The sequence below is a fragment of the Drosophila simulans genome, chromosome 2L (assembly GCF_016746395.2).
Source record: "Drosophila simulans strain w501 chromosome 2L, Prin_Dsim_3.1, whole genome shotgun sequence".
Taxonomy (NCBI): domain Eukaryota; kingdom Metazoa; phylum Arthropoda; class Insecta; order Diptera; family Drosophilidae; genus Drosophila; species Drosophila simulans.
In genome coordinates, this window is record NC_052520.2 from 22,776,608 (window position 1) to 22,793,631 (window position 17,024).

Consider the following 17,024-nt stretch of genomic DNA (forward strand, 5'->3'; position numbering starts at 1 on the left):
AGGACAGACGTTTTTCTTCCTCTATTTACTTAAGTAAGCCCAGTACTCTGTGGTGACCAACACCACAGAATGGTTCGGGCCCAATTAGAGGGTTCTCTGCCCCTTTCCTGGCTAGGTTGTCCGCTAGCTCATTTTCCGGGATGTTGTTGTGTCCCGGGACCCACCTTATTGTGAGTTTGTTGACAGCTCCCAGTTTGTCTAGGGCTGTCCTCACTTCATTTACTAGCTTAGATGTTATCTTAGCTTTGCTGAGCGCCTTTATGGCTGCTTGACTATCAGACAGTATAGCAATGTCCTTGCCACGATAGTTCCTTTGCAGATTAAACTCCGCACAGCGTCCAATAGCACAGACTTCAGCTTGAAAAATGCTGGTGTATCTGCCCATTGATTCGTGGTATTTTAACCTGGGGCCTACAACCCCCACCCCACTTCCCTCGCCGGTGAGGGATCCGTCTGTGTACCACTTTATTGTTTGTAGTTTCATAGGGTGTACTTTCCCCAGGGTTGTCCAACTGTTTTTATTACTGAGATGAGTGCTGAAGTTTTGAGCGAACCTGTGCTCAGCTGGCATCTCATCCCTTGGTTGCATCAGCAAAGGGATATCCCATTTTAGGCTTTCAGCATCCTTTCTAGTGAGGTTGCAGTCATTTCCTGCTCCCCCAATTCTTATTAGGGTGGCTTTCCGTTTCATTTCAATGACTATATGAAGCGGCGTTACCTCCATTAATACTTCTAGGGCTGCAGTGGGACAGGTGCGCATTGCTCCTGTCATGCATATGCAGGCCATTCTTTGGAGCTTATGAAGTTTCACCTTAGTGGTGCTAAGGCGTGCTCTATCACCCCAGGCTATTACTCCATAGGTTAGTATGGGTCTGACTAAGATGAGGTACAGTATTATGCGTGGTGAGGTTCCCCACGATTTTCCAGCAATTTTCCTACACGTGAAAAGTGCTCTGGTGCACTTATCAATTGTCTTATCGACATGAGTTTTGAAGCTAAGTTTGGAGTCGAGGGTTATCCCAAGATACTTAACTTCTTTGCTGGCCTCTATGCGACATTCATTCGAAATTCATGAGAGGTATTGTCGAATGCACCCTGTATGTCTAAGAAGGCACATAGCGCCACTTCCTTATGAGTAAGTGAATCCTCAATAAGGCTTTTCAGGTGCCCTGTAGGCATGCTGCGTCCGTTGGAGCGGATGCTCTACAAGCAGAGTGCTTCTAATGCTGACATCCACTAGCTTTTCCAACGTTTTCAGCAAAAACGATGTGAAGCTGATGGGTCTGAACGACTTCGGATCAGTGATGTCTTTCTTTCCAGCTTTTGGAATGAAGACCACTTTTGCTATACTCTAGACAGTAGGTATGTGTCCTAAAGCTAGACTGCTGATCAGTATTTTCCTGATCGGCACTGCGAGCTGATTTAGCGCTCGTTGTAGCAGGATTGGCTGAATGCCATCTGGACAAGGAGATTTGTAGGGCTGGAATGTACCAATTGCCCATCTTAATCTCTCCGTTGTTACTATTGATTTTGCTTTGGCCCAATCAGTAGCACACGGTCTACTTTAAACCGTTACCGGCGTATTCCCATCCGTTTGAAGCGTGCTTCCCGAAAAGTGAGTTGCCAGTAGTAGCTCAAGTTTCTCCTTACTTCCTATAGTATAGGAGTTATCCTCCGTACGTAGTGCCTGATTTGATTCTGGCACTCCTTTGGAGATTGCTCTGTGAAGTCTTGCGCCTTCACATGTGTTTACTATTGCCTCACAGAAGGTTCTATAGTTCCTTCGTTTGGCTTTTCTGATCTCATGGTTATACATGGTCTGTTTATTCCGGTAGGCATCACAGTTCCCTTCTCTTTTTGCTTTGTTAAAGATACGCCTGGTCGCTTTCCGTAACTTCTCCAATTGGTCGTTCCACCATGGAGCATCTTTTTCCCTCTTGGCTCGACCAAGGGAGCAGTTTTCTCTAAACGCGATAGTTAGATAGATAGATAGACATGATAGATAGAACATGAGTTAATATCTTCTACGGCGGCCTCCAGTTCTAGAGTGGTACGGAGTTTCCCGGTTACCCCAGAAGCTGGATTCCGCAGTAAGGAGGCATTGAACCCTTCCCAGTTCGTATTCCTGGGATTGCGCCTACGCTCGCTACATTCTATACTTAGCCCTGTTATAACAAATAATTCTGTGATCTGACATTGACTCTTCAGGAGATACGTGCCAGTCGCTTATATGCGAAGCCACTGATCTGCTGGAAAGTGTGATGTCCAGACCCTCAGATCTTACCCTGGTAACAAATTTCGGAACATTGCCGACATTTAGGATTTCTAGATTGTTATTCAAGATAAATTCTAAGAGTGACTCACCTCTTTGATTTACGTCGCCTCTGCCCCATATCACGTGATGTGCATTTGCATCACATCCGATGATGATGGGTGAGTGTGTCCTCTTGCAGTATTCTGCCAGTGCAGTGATTTCGGGCGGTAGGCACGCCTCGTCACCGGCAAAGTATACCGATGCCACCACAGTCTTCTTGGCTGCTCCCACATCTTCTACCACGATCGGTACACAGTCCCGCGTGAGAAATTCTGTAAGTATATAATAATTAATACTTCTACATGCCAGGATACAGGCTCTAGGGCTAGAGGCCCGTTGAACCCAAATCCCTGGTTATACCAGGGTTCCTGTACCAGGGCTAGACCAAGATGTTGTTTGGTGAACATCCTTGCCAGCACAGCCAGGGCCGCCTTGGCGCGATGGATGTACTTCCGACCATTAGATGATCGGCTCCATCGTCGGCGTTGCTGATCTGGAGATACCCAGATCACCATCCACCGGTATCGCTTCTTCCTAACTCAGCAGGTCTAGTTCCATGCCTAGTTCCTGAGAGGATAACGGGGTCTGATCCCCCATCTCGATGATGGTCGCTTCAAGATCCTCATCATCCGCCAGATCCTCGCTGAATTCGGAGAGCTTATTGGGCTTCTCTTTCTCCGCGGAGACTGGTGGATTTCGAGAAGTCTCGACCTGTCTTGTGCCGGATTTCATCGCTTTGGCCTTCTTTAGACCACAAACTGAGATGTCTCCAAACCTGAAGCTCAGCTTGTGGTCACTAGAGATAATCTTGGCGCAGGAGTTGTCATCAATGCCAAGGCTGAGGAGCGAGCCACCACCTTCATTCATCCTTGATATGAGACGCCAGTTCGCAGTGTCCAAGTCATTCTGTTTCTTGATCAATTCCATGATCCACTTTGTTGTTTTGTCCCATGTCCTAGGGCAGAAGATGGTGATGTTGTGTGACGATGGCCGGTCGTCGCCCATCCTTATCTCCAGGGAGACACCGCTCCACTTACTGAGGCTGGGGACTGCTGATTGCAGCCACTCAGCAGTGGTTGCGTTGCGGCAGTCCACTATCAGGTGGATTCCTCCAAATTTTTTTTTTTTTTTTTTTTTTACTTTGCTTTTTGTTTATTGAATCTTCTTGTATAAGAACTAACAATAAGTTTAAAATTTTTAACTATAACAAGTATTTTTTGAACAGTTGTATTATTTTTCCAACTGTTCTATGATTAAACGGCCCTAATAATTTATTCGCTGGGTTGGTAGGTCCTTTCGCCGGAGACGGGAACGGCTGCTGGGCTGGATTAGACCTCGCGCTAGGTGGTTGGGGTGCGTGTAAAGCTTGCTATGGTATTTTTCCTTAAGTTCCGTGATTGCGTTGGTAACTGATGGGATATTTAAGTCTCTTTGGATGTTTTCACTCCGAACGTACCACGGTGCCCCAGTGATGGTTCTCAGAATCTTTGATTGTGCTCGCTGTATGATGTCAATATTGCTGTTGCTGGCATTGCCCCATAACTGTGAGCCATAGGTCCAGATAGGTTTCAATATAGAATTGTAGAGCAAGACCTTGTGATCTAGGCTGAGCGGAGAACCAGAGTTGATAGTATACGGCCGCTAGTGTAAGGAGAGTGTTGTCATCCAGCTGAATGTTGATAGATGTGGCCTGAAGATGATTTTCCGCAAATTCTTTGTAAAAGTGGTGCTTCATACGGTTCCTTATGAGTATGGCGGTGCCACCGTGTGCTTTTCCGTCGGGATGATTTGTACCGTAGAAATGGTAGTCTCTTATTTGAAAATTGTATTTGCTTGTGAGATGAGTTTCCGAAAGAAGCATTACGTCGATATGCTTCTCATGTAGGAATTGAGCTAGCTCAAGTTTGCGCTGTGAAACGCCATTGGCGTTCCACGTAGCTATGCGTAAGGTAGCCATTATTTATTTGATTGTTGGGCTACAAGCATTTGTATCAAAAGGTTTTGATTACGCATCATGTCTTGAATGGTGGTCTTCATAAATGTCATAAATTCCATCATGCTCTGCTGTAAGGCTTGCATCATAGCTTCAGTTTTTGTTTCCTGCTGCGCAGCTGGGTTATAGTTTTGTTGTGTGTCTAATTTTGTGTGCACTTCATGTGGAGTTCGGGAATTTTGGGTTGGAGGCGTCATACCTGATTTTAAAACGTTTGCAAATGTTGTCTTGTTAGTGTTGGATGTAGGCCAGGGAGCGAAACTTGCTGCTTTCGAGAAAATTACTTCAGGATTTTTATCTGATGGTATCAGCGTAGCTGTTCCTTGGTGTGCCCGCGCCGTGTTCATTCTTTTGTGAAGACGGATTTTCTGCTCTTTGTAGATTGGACAGCCTCTGTAGTTTGCTGTGTGATTGCCCCCACAGTTATTGCATTTTTTCTCGCATGCATTTTTTTTGTTAGTTTGACACTGTTTGGAGTCGTGGAGATCTCCACAGACTACGCACACCGGGCGAAGTGTACAATACGACCTCGTGTGGCCATACTCTTGGCAGTTTGTACATTGTACAGGAGCGTTACGTTTGTGTGGCTCTTCTACCGTGATCCTACGGTGCAGAAGGAGCTGGAGTTTGTAAATTGGGTGAACCTCGTTTTTTCTAGGAGGCTTGTTTTCTGGTTCAAGCTCAATCTTGAAGAGTGGTTGGGGCTGCCTGTTTCTGTTTTTGATATTGAACACGCTTTTGGCGTAAAATCCTTTTTCCTTTAGAGCCTCAGTTATCTCTTCGGGCATAACATCAGACTCAATGCCCTTCAGGACTACTTGCAGGCCCTTGCTGCTTTTAAGCTGGTAGGTGTAGAAGCCTATTTTTTGTGCGGTAAAATAGTTTGTGACTTTTCTCTAGTTGTCCTCCGTTTTCGTCTGAAGTTTGATTTCATTGATAGTACCTCTTACGAGGGGAATTATATGAACGCTATCTTTTCCAATAAGGCCAATCAAAGTATTTACAAAACCGCTTGTGCTCTTCTCGCGGATGTATATTGGCGGAGGTTTTGTTTTCTTCGGTTCGATATCAACGGATCCCAGCGGCACGTCCTCAGCGGTATCTACCAGCAAGGCAAATCTGTTGGTATTTGCAGGGGCTACATTTTTGATCAAGGTAGAGTTGTCGCGTGTATTTTTCGGCTTGTTTTCCAAATCTGAATTTTCCGGGCTGAGCTTTCGCTTTATTGTAATGTAGCGGTCCATTCCAGTCTGCCAGGTCGACCCAGCTTTTTTGTTTACGTTTTCGTTTTGTTTTGCTGGTAGTGCAGCAGTACCGTTTATTGCTTGCGGTTTTGCTTTCGCTGACTCAGTCAGAGCGTGAGCGGGTGCAGCCGATGACGAGGTAGAGCGGGCTGTCGGTCTATCTCCAGCTGTTGTTGTTGGAGGTAGCGGGGCTTCTGTCGGAGCTAAGAGAGCGGGAGAGCAGGAGCGCGCTCTTTCTTGATTTGTTGGTAGAAGAAGGTTTCTTGGGCTATGGGTTATTGACCGCTCGATGTCTGCGTTTGGGGTTGTCGGTGAGACGTAGGAGATGTACGCGTTGTTGCGTTGAATTGAGAGCCGACGTTCGTCTTGCTCGCGCTGTCGCTGAGCGCGAGTGTCGTTCTGACTCATAGTTTTATAACATTTAAGATAACAAATCACTATATATTTAAGCGATCTTGCATCGCATAGAGCGCCTCTTTCGCTTTCGGATTTTTTATTTAATTTACTTTATTTGGCGTTCACTTCACTCAAAACAACCGATTTTGTGCGGAGCTTGATAAAAACGTCTTCACACTTCGGCGGTCACCGCTGCCAAAAAGTCCTCCAAACTTGATTGGAGAATCCCAACCGGAGAGGACTATTTCCTCCAGTAGTGCGTCCTCGAGCTGTCCGAGGTTCTCACTGCTGAGGATGACTTTGGGGTACCTCTCTGGTACGACCGCAACCTTAATGGTCCCAGTTATGGTCGCATATGATGGCTTGCGTACCTCAGTTGCCTTTGCAGCCCTTGAGGTACTTGGGCTATCGAAGGGAGCAGTCAGTGGCCTGCTCTTCTCCACCTTCTGCCTCTTAGGCGTTTCCGTCGGAGGCGTCAGGGTGGTGTTTGCCGGCTTCGAACCAGAGTTGGGCTTTTGCTCTAGCGGCTGCGGTGTCTTGGCCAGAGACAAAGCTTCTTCCTTAGGACAGCTTTTTTTTTGGTGCCATCAGCCAGTACAATTTTGCAATCTTGGACTTTAATGATTGCTGTGCCGATGTGTCTTTCATAGGCGTATCTTCTTTCTAGTATGGCATTAAGGTATTTGTAATTAGTCTTATGCTTTAAAACTATCCAGTAAGTGATCTGCATTAATGCCGATGTTCCAATTTGCAGTCCAATTCTGAAATGTGTATAGGTACTGCTTTAGTCAGCTAGTTGCTAGGTTAATTCAGCTGTTTATTTTTAAGACTGCAGTGTCATCAGCATATTTTTGAATTAAAGGCTCATTCAAATTACAATTGCTAATTTCTGTATGGGTGGGCATATTTGCGGTGGCAGGGGACGGAATAAGTCTATAGGAGTCTGATTGGTCTAAAGGAGGGGCTCGTTTTTCTGACTTGAGGATCTAGATTATGTAAACAGACTTCCAGACTTTTGTGAAATACCGCTAGAGCAATATGGTGTTGTGAATTCGTACTAAGTATCGCTTGGCCTGATTTTGTAACATTCAAATGGTTTTGTTATAAATCAGTTCCTCACCCGGGGCTTTCTTTTGCTTTATCTTACTGTCTAGAGCAGATGGTTTTAACCGAGGGTTCTCCCGTTGCAAAAATTTGGTATTGAGCCACGGCTTTCTGCAATAACTTGCCTCTAGAATTGTGTGAGCAACCGTGTTTTCAGTTAAAATTAAGCACCACATGCTATACATTTTTTTACCCAGCAGAGGTAGCTGGGACTCAAATACAGATTTTAACAGATAGTTTTTGACAGATACGCGGCTGCGAGAGCAACAGTTCGCTCCGATGTCTGCAGCTGAACTATCGATATTTGTCGGTCATTCTTTGAGATGGGAGGTTGAAACCAGTGGCGCACGGATCAACGCACATTGATTGCGGCACCACTACTACGAAATACTCGAAGTTAAAGAAGTTGTGTCGGGCGGTGTGTGTGGCAAACTGGCAAAACCAACACGGTGGAGTCGCGCCATAGTTTTGCGCTGCAATCACGCGAGTTAATTGTGTGCCTGTTTCAGGTAAATAGGAAATTTATTAGCTTCCGATCGTTGCAGCGGATAAAACAGCTGATAACGCTGCCAACTTGGCGCAGCGGGTGATATGGAGAGTGAGGCGTTGCCAGATCAACCGTGTGATCAGTGTTGTATTGCGACAGTAAGGCGCGAAATTCAAAATAAAATTTAAAAATTAAACCGTTGAAATTTAATTTAATTTAATTTTGATACTGGTTACTGAGAGCGCACCAGTCGTTAAGCCCCTTTCTTAAAAGGCACAATGGTCGCGGACAGACCAAATATCATCCTCTCACTGTGCTGGTGCCTAAGCAGAGGCTCTGCTGTCCGAGTCGAGGCGGATCAAACCTCCATCCGTAAAAGCCAGGGGGAAATCCGTGGCCTACGTGGTAACCCCTTTCTAAGGCTGGTGCTTCGCCTAGGTAACTGTAGGCCATCCTTTAGTTGATGGACAGCGCATTGGGGGGCAGTCCCCCTGATCGCAACGACCCGTTTAGGAGGAGCTCCCGACTTTCGAGATCCCCCACCAGAGGAGTCGGTAACCCGACTCATGGTGACGTAATCTCGGTTCCGGCGGTGGCGAGGGGTGAGCACGCAGGCCGCCGTTGACTAGCGACTGCAGCGATGCTTTAGAGGTGGAGAACTTGGCGACAAGTCAGAAGACGATGGACCACATCGCCGTGCCATCGCAAAAGACGGGAGGGATCCCAGCTGGATCCCCTCATCGGTCTTCGGACCTGACCACGGCTCTCCAGAACGAGGACCTGAGGGGCATACTCACCAGGATGAATGGCAAGATCAACATCCTGCTATCCGCATTCGAGACCCAACGGCACGTGACACGAGAGACAAAGGGCATAGCTTCCGAACTCTCAGCCCTTAACAACAGGGCTATAGAGCTGTACGAAGGTACTACTAGCGAGCACCGCTTGAAGAGCAGTGCTATCCAGACGGAGGTACAAAAGCCTACCAAAAAGGCTCCTCACAATGCGCAGGTACCCAAGGTGCAAGCGCCAAACGACCAGGCGCACAAGCCGAGCAACCCTACGTTAGGTGGCAACGGTGAAGAAAAGGAGACATCCAGACCTAACGAGTCCAAGCCATGCAGCTACGCATCTGTCGCCAAAAATGGTAGCACGGGTGCAGAGTGGACCAAGGTGAAGCCTATGCGCCTGCGTAAAAAACCTGAGGCACTGATAGTGAAAAAGACAGGTTAGGCTTCGTACGCAGAGTTGCTTTGGAAGCTAAGATCGGACCCGAGCCTTAGCGAACTGTGCAGTCACGTACGAAAAATCCGGAGAATTCAGAAAGGCAACAGCAACAGCTCGCTTGAGGTAGAGGGGAAAGGTTCGGAAAGCGTTCCCAAGTTTAAGAGCGACCTAGAAGTGGCGCTCAATGACTTGGCCTCTGTGCGCACGGGAGCTCAAAGAATAGCTCTATCTTGCAGCGGATTGGACAAGGCTACGACAGCAGAGGAGCTCCACAGCTGCATGGTCGCCCAATTCCAGGGCCTGCAGGTAAATCCTGAAGATATCAGGGGCCTTCGCAGAATGCGGGATGGTACGCAGATAGCCTCAGTGCTGCTGAACGCGAACGTTGCGATACCAGTCCTTAAACAGGGCACCTTAATCGTTGGATTATGTCGTTGGAATGTCGCATCACCCAGGACGTCCGACCCACGAGATGCTACAGGGGTCTGGGCTATGGTCATCGATCAGCAACCTGCAAGGACACTGACAGGGCAGACTGCTGTCTTAGATGCGGTGAGCGTGGGCACAAGGCAAAGGGGTGCGTTGCAGCACCAAAATGCCTGATCTGCAGCAGCTAGGTGGACAGAAACCACCCGACGGGTCGCTTTGCGTGCCCGACCTACAGAGCGACCCTAAAAGAAGCCAAGAGCCACCTTAATGCACGCCCATATTAGCGTAGTACAGCTCAATGTCAATCATTGCGCAGCAGCTCAGAGCCTCCTGGCCCAGACTGCGGTTGAGCGCAATGTAGACATCATGCTCTCTGGTAGTGGACTATCATCCATGATCTTTGACGAGACAGGTAAAGCAGCTATCAAGTGCTGCAGCTCTCTCCACGTCCAGGAACTGGCTGCTTTACCTATGCGGGGTATCGCTTATGCGAAGTTAAAACACGTTCACATGTACAGCTGCTACGCTCCGCCGAGCGACACCCCCGATCAGTTCGAGGAGTTTCTAGAGGCGCTCGTGGACCATGCGAGAGGGCGAAGCCCGAAGGTCATTGCCGGCGACTTTAATGCCTGGGCAGTGGAATGGGGCAGCAGGACATCCAACACCAGAGCCCGAGCTGTGATTGACGCCATGGACCTTATACTGCTGAACGACGGACGGAAGCCGACGTTTCACAACGATAGGGGTACGTCATTTATTGACGTTATCTTTGTCAGCAGAGGGTCATAACGCTGAGCGACCACGCCCTGATTTCGTTCAGTCTATCTCCGGAGGGCATGCCCAGGAGACGGCAGAGTAGAACAGCCGGGAAAGCATGGGACACCAGGAAGATCGCTGAGCTGGCCTATCAGATCAATTCCCTGGAAATCCCAAATGGGGACCCAGAGAGTATGGCAGCAGGCCTTATGTTGGAGGTAACGAAGATACCACTTCGTTCTGGCCCCGCTCAGCCCCTTACGGTTAGGGTCCTCCCGGGCCCCAGGCTGACCAAGTTGCGGTAATGGGTTTTTAGCCCGTCCCGCTTGGACCACATTCGAGTGACTCGGTGTGGCTGCCCGATACTTCCCTCCCGCAACTGGGCGTGCTTGTACCGTTGGCGCACTCCGTTTAGGAGCATTTTTTGGTGTTAGTGTTTTGGCTCTTCTACCGTGATCCTACGGTGCAGAAGGAGCTGGAGTTTGTAAATTGGGTGAACCTCGTTTTTTCTAGGAGGCTTGTTTTCTGGTTCAAGCTCAATCTTGAAGAGTGGTTGGGGCTGCCTGTTTCTGTTTTTGATATTGAACACGCTTTTGGCGTAAAATCCTTTTTCCTTTAGAGCCTCAGTTATCTCTTCGGGCATAACATCAGACTCAATGCCCTTCAGGACTACTTGCAGGCCCTTGCTGCTTTTAAGCTGGTAGGTGTAGAAGCCTATTTTTTGTGCGGTAAAATAGTTTGTGACTTTTCTCTAGTTGTCCTCCGTTTTCGTCTGAAGTTTGATTTCATTGATAGTACCTCTTACGAGGGGAATTATATGAACGCTATCTTTTCCAATAAGGCCAATCAAAGTATTTACAAAACCGCTTGTGCTCTTCTCGCGGATGTATATTGGCGGAGGTTTTGTTTTCTTCGGTTCGATATCAACGGATCCCAGCGGCACGTCCTCAGCGGTATCTACCAGCAAGGCAAATCTGTTGGTATTTGCAGGGGCTACATTTTTGATCAAGGTAGAGTTGTCGCGTGTATTTTTCGGCTTGTTTTCCAAATCTGAATTTTCCGGGCTGAGCTTTCGCTTTATTGTAATGTAGCGGTCCATTCCAGTCTGCCAGGTCGACCCAGCTTTTTTGTTTACGTTTTCGTTTTGTTTTGCTGGTAGTGCAGCAGTACCGTTTATTGCTTGCGGTTTTGCTTTCGCTGACTCAGTCAGAGCGTGAGCGGGTGCAGCCGATGACGAGGTAGAGCGGGCTGTCGGTCTATCTCCAGCTGTTGTTGTTGGAGGTAGCGGGGCTTCTGTCGGAGCTAAGAGAGCGGGAGAGCAGGAGCGCGCTCTTTCTTGATTTGTTGGTAGAAGAAGGTTTCTTGGGCTATGGGTTATTGACCGCTCGATGTCTGCGTTTGGGGTTGTCGGTGAGACGTAGGAGATGTACGCGTTGTTGCGTTGAATTGAGAGCCGACGTTCGTCTTGCTCGCGCTGTCGCTGAGCGCGAGTGTCGTTCTGACTCATAGTTTTATAACATTTAAGATAACAAATCACTATATATTTAAGCGATCTTGCATCGCATAGAGCGCCTCTTTCGCTTTCGGATTTTTTATTTAATTTACTTTATTTGGCGTTCACTTCACTCAAAACAACCGATTTTGTGCGGAGCTTGATAAAAACGTCTTCACACTTCGGCGGTCACCGCTGCCAAAAAGTCCTCCAAACTTGATTGGAGAATCCCAACCGGAGAGGACTATTTCCTCCAGTAGTGCGTCCTCGAGCTGTCCGAGGTTCTCACTGCTGAGGATGACTTTGGGGTACCTCTCTGGTACGACCGCAACCTTAATGGTCCCAGTTATGGTCGCATATGATGGCTTGCGTACCTCAGTTGCCTTTGCAGCCCTTGAGGTACTTGGGCTATCGAAGGGAGCAGTCAGTGGCCTGCTCTTCTCCACCTTCTGCCTCTTAGGCGTTTCCGTCGGAGGCGTCAGGGTGGTGTTTGCCGGCTTCGAACCAGAGTTGGGCTTTTGCTCTAGCGGCTGCGGTGTCTTGGCCAGAGACAAAGCTTCTTCCTTAGGACAGCTTTTTTTTTGGTGCCATCAGCCAGTACAATTTTGCAATCTTGGACTTTAATGATTGCTGTGCCGATGTGTCTTTCATAGGCGTATCTTCTTTCTAGTATGGCATTAAGGTATTTGTAATTAGTCTTATGCTTTAAAACTATCCAGTAAGTGATCTGCATTAATGCCGATGTTCCAATTTGCAGTCCAATTCTGAAATGTGTATAGGTACTGCTTTAGTCAGCTAGTTGCTAGGTTAATTCAGCTGTTTATTTTTAAGACTGCAGTGTCATCAGCATATTTTTGAATTAAAGGCTCATTCAAATTACAATTGCTAATTTCTGTATGGGTGGGCATATTTGCGGTGGCAGGGGACGGAATAAGTCTATAGGAGTCTGATTGGTCTAAAGGAGGGGCTCGTTTTTCTGACTTGAGGATCTAGATTATGTAAACAGACTTCCAGACTTTTGTGAAATACCGCTAGAGCAATATGGTGTTGTGAATTCGTACTAAGTATCGCTTGGCCTGATTTTGTAACATTCAAATGGTTTTGTTATAAATCAGTTCCTCACCCGGGGCTTTCTTTTGCTTTATCTTACTGTCTAGAGCAGATGGTTTTAACCGAGGGTTCTCCCGTTGCAAAAATTTGGTATTGAGCCACGGCTTTCTGCAATAACTTGCCTCTAGAATTGTGTGAGCAACCGTGTTTTCAGTTAAAATTAAGCACCACATGCTATACATTTTTTTACCCAGCAGAGGTAGCTGGGACTCAAATACAGATTTTAACAGATAGTTTTTGACAGATACGCGGCTGCGAGAGCAACAGTTCGCTCCGATGTCTGCAGCTGAACTATCGATATTTGTCGGTCATTCTTTGAGATGGGAGGTTGAAACCAGTGGCGCACGGATCAACGCACATTGATTGCGGCACCACTACTACGAAATACTCGAAGTTAAAGAAGTTGTGTCGGGCGGTGTGTGTGGCAAACTGGCAAAACCAACACGGTGGAGTCGCGCCATAGTTTTGCGCTGCAATCACGCGAGTTAATTGTGTGCCTGTTTCAGGTAAATAGGAAATTTATTAGCTTCCGATCGTTGCAGCGGATAAAACAGCTGATAACGCTGCCAACTTGGCGCAGCGGGTGATATGGAGAGTGAGGCGTTGCCAGATCAACCGTGTGATCAGTGTTGTATTGCGACAGTAAGGCGCGAAATTCAAAATCAAATTTAAAAATTAAACCGTTGAAATTTAATTTAATTTAATTTTGATACTGGTTACTGAGAGCGCACCAGTCGTTAAGCCCCTTTCTTAAAAGGCACAATGGTCGCGGACAGACCAAATATCATCCTCTCACTGTGCTGGTGCCTAAGCAGAGGCTCTGCTGTCCGAGTCGAGGCGGATCAAACCTCCATCCGTAAAAGCCAGGGGGAAATCCGTGGCCTACGTGGTAACCCCTTTCTAAGGCTGGTGCTTCGCCTAGGTAACTGTAGGCCATCCTTTAGTTGATGGACAGCGCATTGGGGGGCAGTCCCCCTGATCGCAACGACCCGTTTAGGAGGAGCTCCCGACTTTCGAGATCCCCCACCAGAGGAGTCGGTAACCCGACTCATGGTGACGTAATCTCGGTTCCGGCGGTGGCGAGGGGTGAGCACGCAGGCCGCCGTTGACTAGCGACTGCAGCGATGCTTTAGAGGTGGAGAACTTGGCGACAAGTCAGAAGACGATGGACCACATCGCCGTGCCATCGCAAAAGACGGGAGGGATCCCAGCTGGATCCCCTCATCGGTCTTCGGACCTGACCACGGCTCTCCAGAACGAGGACCTGAGGGGCATACTCACCAGGATGAATGGCAAGATCAACATCCTGCTATCCGCATTCGAGACCCAACGGCACGTGACACGAGAGACAAAGGGCATAGCTTCCGAACTCTCAGCCCTTAACAACAGGGCTATAGAGCTGTACGAAGGTACTACTAGCGAGCACCGCTTGAAGAGCAGTGCTATCCAGACGGAGGTACAAAAGCCTACCAAAAAGGCTCCTCACAATGCGCAGGTACCCAAGGTGCAAGCGCCAAACGACCAGGCGCACAAGCCGAGCAACCCTACGTTAGGTGGCAACGGTGAAGAAAAGGAGACATCCAGACCTAACGAGTCCAAGCCATGCAGCTACGCATCTGTCGCCAAAAATGGTAGCACGGGTGCAGAGTGGACCAAGGTGAAGCCTATGCGCCTGCGTAAAAAACCTGAGGCACTGATAGTGAAAAAGACAGGTTAGGCTTCGTACGCAGAGTTGCTTTGGAAGCTAAGATCGGACCCGAGCCTTAGCGAACTGTGCAGTCACGTACGAAAAATCCGGAGAATTCAGAAAGGCAACAGCAACAGCTCGCTTGAGGTAGAGGGGAAAGGTTCGGAAAGCGTTCCCAAGTTTAAGAGCGACCTAGAAGTGGCGCTCAATGACTTGGCCTCTGTGCGCACGGGAGCTCAAAGAATAGCTCTATCTTGCAGCGGATTGGACGAGGCTACGACAGCAGAGGAGCTCCACAGCTGCATGGTCGCCCAATTCCAGGGCCTGCAGGTAAATCCTGAAGATATCAGGGCCCTTCGCAGAATGCGGGATGGTACGCAGATAGCCTCAGTGCTGCTGAACGCGAACGTTGCGATACCAGTCCTTAAACAGGGCACCTTAATCGTTGGATTATGTCGTTGGAATGTCGCATCACCCAGGACGTCCGACCCACGAGATGCTACAGGGGTCTGGGCTATGGTCATCGATCAGCAACCTGCAAGGACACTGACAGGGCAGACTGCTGTCTTAGATGCGGTGAGCGTGGGCACAAGGCAAAGGGGTGCGTTGCAGCACCAAAATGCCTGATCTGCAGCAGCTAGGTGGACAGAAACCACCCGACGGGTCGCTTTGCGTGCCCGACCTACAGAGCGACCCTAAAAGAAGCCAAGAGCCACCTTAATGCACGCCCATATTAGCGTAGTACAGCTCAATGTCAATCATTGCGCAGCAGCTCAGAGCCTCCTGGCCCAGACTGCGGTTGAGCGCAATGTAGACATCATGCTCTCTGGTAGTGGACTATCATCCATGATCTTTGACGAGACAGGTAAAGCAGCTATCAAGTGCTGCAGCTCTCTCCACGTCCAGGAACTGGCTGCTTTACCTATGCGGGGTATCGCTTATGCGAAGTTAAAACACGTTCACATGTACAGCTGCTACGCTCCGCCGAGCGACACCCCCGATCAGTTCGAGGAGTTTCTAGAGGCGCTCGTGGACCATGCGAGAGGGCGAAGCCCGAAGGTCATTGCCGGCGACTTTAATGCCTGGGCAGTGGAATGGGGCAGCAGGACATCCAACACCAGAGCCCGAGCTGTGATTGACGCCATGGACCTTATACTGCTGAACGACGGACGGAAGCCGACGTTTCACAACGATAGGGGTACGTCATTTATTGACGTTATCTTTGTCAGCAGAGGGTCATAACGCTGAGCGACCACGCCCTGATTTCGTTCAGTCTATCTCCGGAGGGCATGCCCAGGAGACGGCAGAGTAGAACAGCCGGGAAAGCATGGGACACCAGGAAGATCGCTGAGCTGGCCTATCAGATCAATTCCCTGGAAATCCCAAATGGGGACCCAGAGAGTATGGCAGCAGGCCTTATGTTGAAGGTAACGAAGATACCACTTCGTTCTGGCCCCGCTCAGCCCCTTACGGTTAGGGTCCTCCCGGGCCCCAGGCTGACCAAGTTGCGGTAATGGGTTTTTAGCCCGTCCCGCTTGGACCACATTCGAGTGACTCGGTGTGGCTGCCCGATACTTCCCTCCCGCAACTGGGCGTGCTTGTACCGTTGGCGCACTCCGTTTAGGAGCATTTTTTGGTGTTACCATCGAAGTAGGCGCCCTCCGTCAAGGAGACGGTCCTCGTAATGTCTTGCGACATTTCCAGCAGTCAAGGCCTGCGGTATTTTAAAATTATTTGGTCTATTGCTCATAGTACCCACGAGTTGCAGAGAAATAAAAGGTCCGCCCGGGCAGACATCCGCAGTACGCGGGTAAGGGTTAGCCTAGACCGGACGGACGCCACTTGCCCGGACTCTCCGTTATCGACTGGGCTAGTTATTACACGGGCCCCCAGCCGGGCAGACTTTCGGCACGGGTCGAATGACACCTTAGTCCGGCCCGGAGGTGTGGAAATTTTTGAGAGTTACCAGCTCCAGCCCAACTACGATTAGCCAACACTCTTAGCAGAGACATGACCTAACTAAGAGCCTGTTTCCAGCCGCCCTCGCGTGGAGAGTGTAGTTGCACTTCCAGTAGTGTGTCACAATTACGGCGCGTACCACCGTTGGTGGCGCGTTGATCCCCTTGTGATACCTACTGGCATGGCCTTTTTTTCATAGTATAGTCAAATAAATAAGTAAACTATTGATGTTAGAACAAAGAGTGCTATTACAGTTACATGCGAGAGGTATGCTTTGCTTTTTACCTTTTCAATTTTTCTTCTGCTGATAAGGAAGCTAGTCAGACAACGATTTGGGCGGTGGCAAAAGTATTTAGACATCACATTTAATTAGTTTGCATTGATCTGTTGAATATCAAATTTTTTACTTTTTTTAGATCATTTGAACATTTGTTCTTGATAACGTGTTACTACCTACTTTTATTTCATTCATAAATTTGTTGAACATGGGGAAAACAAAGGAGCTGAGCGAATTTATAAAAAATGAAATAATAATTAAGTATACCTTTGGTATTTCGGTACAAAATATCATTGATTTATATGGCCAACGGTGTATTACCAAATAAATAAATATAAAAAATCACACACAACCAAAAACGTTGCGCGTAGTGGCCGACCACGTAAAACAACTCAAAAGGACAATTGGTATATCTTACGGATTTTTAAGCAGAATGTTCTACAAACTCCCCGATCGCTTGCCAAATAAAAAAAGGAGCAGAAATCGATATCAGTGAAAGAACAGTTCGCAGACGTCTTAAGGAAGCCGATTTAGGAACATATGTTTGCA